Raw genomic sequence first — 6295 nt, forward strand, 5'->3', positions numbered from 1 at the left:
TGCCTCAAGAGCTCTTCTCTCCATGTGCCATAATGTAGGATGCATCCATAAACTTATTTTTACTAGAGGATCTGAATATGTCCCCCCACTACTACAATACTAGCCTACATGAATAAAATGGCTGTAAAATAATAAAATAAAATAATAAAAGTAACACAGCTTAGCGAAGAACAGACTTATACTGTATAATGTGTGATAATAGTCCTTTCTTTAAAGCAGACATTTTGACCTGCCACAGTAAGAAAAACACAGGTGTTAAGACTAACAAAAACAATGGGTCTGCTCATGTCAGTCCTAGCAAGCTATGATTGTGTCAGCCACCCTAGCAATACCACACTGCAAGAATACTGTTGCATTCAGGATTCTATGGGAACACAAGCATCACCAGCAAAATGTACTTAAAGCATCAAAAGTAAAAAGACCTCCCTTTTCAGAGGGTATTGAGGCCCAGAATTTCCAAAAGTTAATTGCCCCGTTAATTGTGTGAACACAACATACACATACGTCTGCACAGGGTTTCGTTTTGTGCATCCTCATGGACAGGTGCAGATCTACAGGAGGGCGAGGGGGGGCAGCTATCACCCCCAAACAACACCCACCCCAGGTCAAAATGATATAAATCAGAAGTTAATAGAAGAGGAGTTATTCATAAAAACCTAATAAAAATGAAAACCATTCCTCTTACTAAACAGAAAAACAGAACAGTCAGATGTGGATTATTAAATATTAGGTCTCTTTTGTCTAAATCTTGTTCTGACCTATGGCATCGAAATTGGACATTTAATAGTTTTTCCCCCAAATCCTATTTTGTCAGATCATTCTTTAATAACTTTCGAATTTAAAATGATGGATCATGCAGCATTTGGAAGAAAATTCCACTTCAGTAGACGTTTATCTGATAATGCTGCTAATAAATTTAAGAAAATTACTCCATCTTTATTTACATCTATGCCATTTGCCAACACTGTGGTTCGGCAGCTGCCTCAATCCTACTCCCTACCAAATTGATCATATTGTTGACAGTGCTGTAGCCTCACTGCGTGAAACTCTTGATACTGTTGCTAAAAAAAAGTTAGTGAATCAGAGAAGACTAGCCCCATGGTATAATTTACATATTCGTACCTTAAAGCAGGCATCACGAAGGCTGGAAAGGAAGTGGTGTTCCACAAACTTAGAGGAAATTTTTCTAGCCTGGAAAAACAGTCTACTAAGATATAAAAAAGCTCTCCGTAAAGCCAGAACTGCATACTATTCATCACTAATAGAGGAAAATAAGAACAATCCCAGGTATATTTCAGCACTGTAGCCAGGCTGACAAAAAGTCACAGCTTTGTTGAGCCCAGTGTTCCCTTAGCTCTCAGCAGTGATGAATTTATGAGTTTCTTTACAAATAAAATCGCAACTATTAGAGATAAAATTCAGCAGATGCTTCCTATACCTGCAATAAATGAATCTTCTACTACAGTAGCTCTTGAATCATCTGTAGGACCTCAGTTATGTTTAGACTGCTTCTCTCCCATAGATCTCTCTGAATTTACATCAGTAGTTGCTTCACCTAAATCAGGGGTGTCAAACTCATTTTAGGTCAGGGGCCAGAAGGAGGAAAATCTATTCCCAAGTGGGCTGGACCGGTAAAATCATGGCATGATAACTTAAAAATAACGACTTCAGGTTTGTTTCCTTTGTTTTACTTTAGTCCAAAATAGTACAAGCACATTCTGAACACATCACAAATAATGCTCTTTACAAAACACTTCAAATTAGTTGAAGATTTAATAGGCAGAACGACAAGGCAGCTAGCTCCGGGCAGCTGACAGGTATAGGCCTACTTGCTCAGCCCTGGTATAAACAGTTTGCCTGTTTAACATAATTGCTATTGCGACACCCAGTGGACACATTTAGAACAGCAGTTTCTTTCATTGAAAAATTGCAGCTAATTTAAACTTCAAATCATTGCGGGCCTGATGTGGCCCGCGGGCCGTACGTTTGACACCCCTGATCTAAATCATCAACGTGTCTCTTAGACCCCATCCTGACTAGATTGCTTAAAGACACCCTGCTATTAATTGACTCATCTTTATTAAACTTGGTAAATGTATCTCTAGTATCAGGCTACGTACCACAGGCCTTTAAGACTGCAGAAATCAAACCCTTACTCAAAAAGCCTAGTCTTGATCCAGGAGTCTTGGGTAATTATAGACCAATATCCAACCTACCATTTATTTCTAAAATCCTTGAAAAAGCTGTTGCTAAGCAGCTGCTCCAGATGATGTACATGGCACAGTTGCAGTTATAGTGTTGGTATGGTTTTATAGTGTTGGTATGGTTTCTTGCTTTAGTAAAAATGCTATTCACCCCTTGTTATATTGCATTTTTGTGTAGTATCGATGGTTTCTATAATTGTGACGTGATAGTGGTGGTATTAAGAGGTGGATTAAGTCAGGTAAGTCCCACTGAAGGCCCAGGTACTGCAATCTGGATGTCCCAGTAACTCCATAAAAAGCCTCCAGTTAACCCAGAATGCTGCAGCCAGAGTCTTGACAGGAACTGAATGGGAGGCAGAACCTTTAGCTATCAAGCTCTTCTCCTGTGGAACCACCTCCCAGTCTGGGTTCAGGAGGCAGACACTCTCTGTGCTTTTAAGGCTAGACTTAAAACCTTCCTCTTTGGCAAAAGTTAGGGCTGGAAAGCTCAGGATCAGGACAGGCAGTGGCATCGGCAGGACAAGCCAACCCATCGGTACGAAGCTCAGGGTCTGGAGGTGCAGTGGTGTTGGCTGGACCAACACCACTGCACCCCCAGGCTGGACCAGCCTGGACCAGGAGAAGCAGTGCCGTTGGCAGGACCAGCCAACCCACCGGGACGAAGCTCAGGGTCTGGAGGTGCAGTGCCATTGGTAGTGCCAGCCAACCCACTGGGACGAGGCTGATTATCATGGGCGTGAACACCAGTCTCTTTACCCAGTCTCTCAGGGAAAACAGGCTCTGGATCAGGGATCCCTGGGGAAGTGCTCACCGGGTGCTCAAGTGGGCACACCGGGACCCAGATGAACCCTCAGTGGTGACGCTCCTTGGGCAGCGCCATCAAGGCGGCAGGACTGGGAACTCTGGTGGGCTAGCAGGGAACTCAGGCACACCAGCCGGGGACACTGGCAGGCAGGGGGCACGCCGCACAACCTCCTCCAGCTGTGAACTCAACCCAAGTGCCTCCTCGTAGTTATCAGCACCTCAAAGGAGGTCTTTGAAAGCTCGGAAGAGTCCCAAGATAAACTCCTGCTCGGGAGTCTGCCCGTCGATGTCCGCTGGATCCAGATCTTGGTTGGTGGATTCTGTTATGATGTGGTGGGTTCGAAGGAGAGGTGCAGAACCCAAATGCAGAGGTGTTACTAATTCAGATAATGAACATAAAGCCACCTAGGACTTCACTAGGTGAAACCGGAACCCTGAAACCAAAATAAAAGTCCCACACAGGAAACAACCTTCAGAGCATAACAGGAATTTGACATACTTCTTTTACATCATTCATCAGATTTTTATCAAATTTGGTATATGTGATGTCATTGTGATGCATTTCATTCTCTGTTGGCCCTGTGTTGACATGCATATGACAAATAAACTTAAACTTGATTTACCTGATTAGTTGCCTCTGTGTCTGTGTAACCGGGTTATAAGTAATTTTATGTTATAATTATACAAAATGTTTAACTCCAAGTGTAACATACCTGGGTAGTAAGACCTCCACCCCCTAAGGCTCGCACTTGAGTTGATGTAAAAATGTTTATTCTTCTTCAGTGGTATCCCCATTGTAAAAAGTGAGCGCACCCCTTTATGTGTTTTTACAGTGGGTACGGAAAGTATTCAGACCCCTTTAAATTTTTCACTCTTTGTGTCATTGCAGCCATTTGCCAAAAAAGTTCATTTTATTTCTCATTAATGTACACTCAGCACCCCAATCTTGACAGAAAAAAAACAAATGTAGAAATTTTTGCAAATTTATTAAAAAAGAAAAACTGAAATATCACATGGTCGTAAGTATTCAGATCCTGTGCTCAGTATTGAGTAGAAGCACCCTTTTGAGCTAGTACAGCCATGAGTCTTCTTGGGAATGATGCAACAAGTTTTTCAAATCCCCTGGATTTGGGGATCCTCTGCCATTCTTCCTTGCAGATCCTCTCCAGTTCTGTCAGGTTGGATGGTGAACGTTGGTGGACAGCCATTTTCAGGTCTCTCCAGCGATGCTCAATTGGGTTTAGGTCAGGGATGTGGCTGGGCCAGTCAAGAACGGTCACAGAGTTGTTCCAAAGCCACTGCTTTGTTATTTTAGCTGTGTGCTTAGGGTCATTGTCCTGTTGAAAGGTGAACCTTCGGCCCAGTCGGAGGTCCTGAGCACTCTGGAAGAGGTTTTCTTCCAGGATATCTCTGTACTTGGCCGCATTCATCTTTCCTTCAATTGCAACCAGTCGCCCTGTCCCTGCAGCTGAAAAACACCCCCACAACATGATGCTCCCACCACCATGTTTCACTGTAGGGATTGTATTGGGCAGGTGATGAGCAGTGCCTGGTTTTCTCCACACATACCGCTTAGAATTAACGCCAAAAAGTTCAATCTTGGTTTCATCAGACCAGAGAATCTTATTTCTCATAGTCTAGGAGTCCTTCATGTGTTTTTTGGCAAACTCTATGCAGGCTTTCATGTGTCTTGCACTGAGGAGAGGCTTCCGTCGGGCGACTCTGCCATAAAGCCCCGACAGGTGGAGGGCTGCAGTGATAGTTGACTTTGTGGAACTTTCTCCCATCTCCCTACTGCATCTCTGGGGCTCAGCCACAGTGATCTTTGGGTTCTTCTTCACCTCTCTCACCAAGGCTCTTCTCCCACGATTGCTCAGTTTGGCTGGACGGCCAGGCTGGACGGCCAGGTACAGTTCTGGTCGTCCCAAACTTTTTCCATTTCAGGATTATGGAGCCCACTGTGCTCTTAGGAACCTTGAGTGCTGCAGAAATTCTTTTGTAACCTTGGCCAGATCTGTGCCTTGCCACAATTCTGTCTCTGAGCTCCTTGGGCAGTTCCTTTGACCTCATGATTCTAATTTGCTCTGACATGCACTGTGAGCTGTAAGGTCTTATATAGACAGGTGTGTGCCTTTCCTAATCAAGTCCAATCAGTTTAATTAAACACAGCTGGACTCCAATGAAGGAGCAGAACCATCTCAAGGAGGATCAGAAGAAAAAAAGACAGCATGTGAGTTAAATATGAGTGTCACTGCAAAGGGTCTGAATACTTATGACCATGTGATATTTCAGCTTTTCTTTTTTAATAAATTTGCAAAATTTTCTACATTTCTGTTTTTTTTCTGTCAAGATGGGGTGTTGAGTGTACATTAATGAGAAATAAAATGAACTTTTTTTCATTTTGGCAAATGGCAGCAATGACACAAAGAGTGAAAAATTTAAAGGGGTCTGAATACTTTCCGTACCCACTGTATTATATTATCACATACAGATGCAAGATATATCTAGGTAGATGTTCAGAATTTCAACTAAGATTAAACTCTGGTTTATGCATCATTCATGTGTGTCTCTCCAGCAGTAAAATAATGGTTCAGTAGATAGTTATCTGTTAACATGTTTAACAACAGTTGAATCAGTTGTAAAACACTTTATCTTTGTTTATCGCACACATGGGACACACACTATGGTTAGCTTGTCATGTCAGCTGTTGGTGTGATGCTTTATCTTTTAGACAATTGGAGTTATTTTAGAATTATGTTCTAAAATGATTGAGTACAGTGTGAGAGCATTAACCTTGATCTGTTGATACGATGTGTTAATATTAATGTGATACAGTACCTATGTATGCAGTATGTGTATAGTACACAATGTGATTTCTATATTTTATTATTTTCTACAGAAACCACATAACACAGTATTGTACGAGTTTGATGATGGCTCAATAAATCCTGAACCATAATCCTCTACAGTGTCATCTCTGACTGGATGCCACTGGTGGTTCATCTGTTCCAAGCTGACTAGTGTTACATGTCATAATATTTTACATTTGATGCAAGACTCCAGTGTCACTCTTGGTGACCCTGAGGCATTCTCAGGCTGTTTGAGAGGGAGGTCTGGACCAGGCTGAATGATGGAAAACCATCAAGTCCAGAAAATGCAGGTAAACTGGATAGCCAAATTCCCATGGCCCTCCAGTAACAATGCAAATGGCTCTGCATCTTAGGAAGGTTAAGAATATGTTACCCTGATAATATGAGTACATCCTCAGCCCTACGTTTTAAACATGG

The sequence above is a fragment of the Mastacembelus armatus genome, chromosome 19 (assembly GCF_900324485.2).
Source record: "Mastacembelus armatus chromosome 19, fMasArm1.2, whole genome shotgun sequence".
Lineage (NCBI taxonomy): Eukaryota > Metazoa > Chordata > Actinopteri > Synbranchiformes > Mastacembelidae > Mastacembelus > Mastacembelus armatus.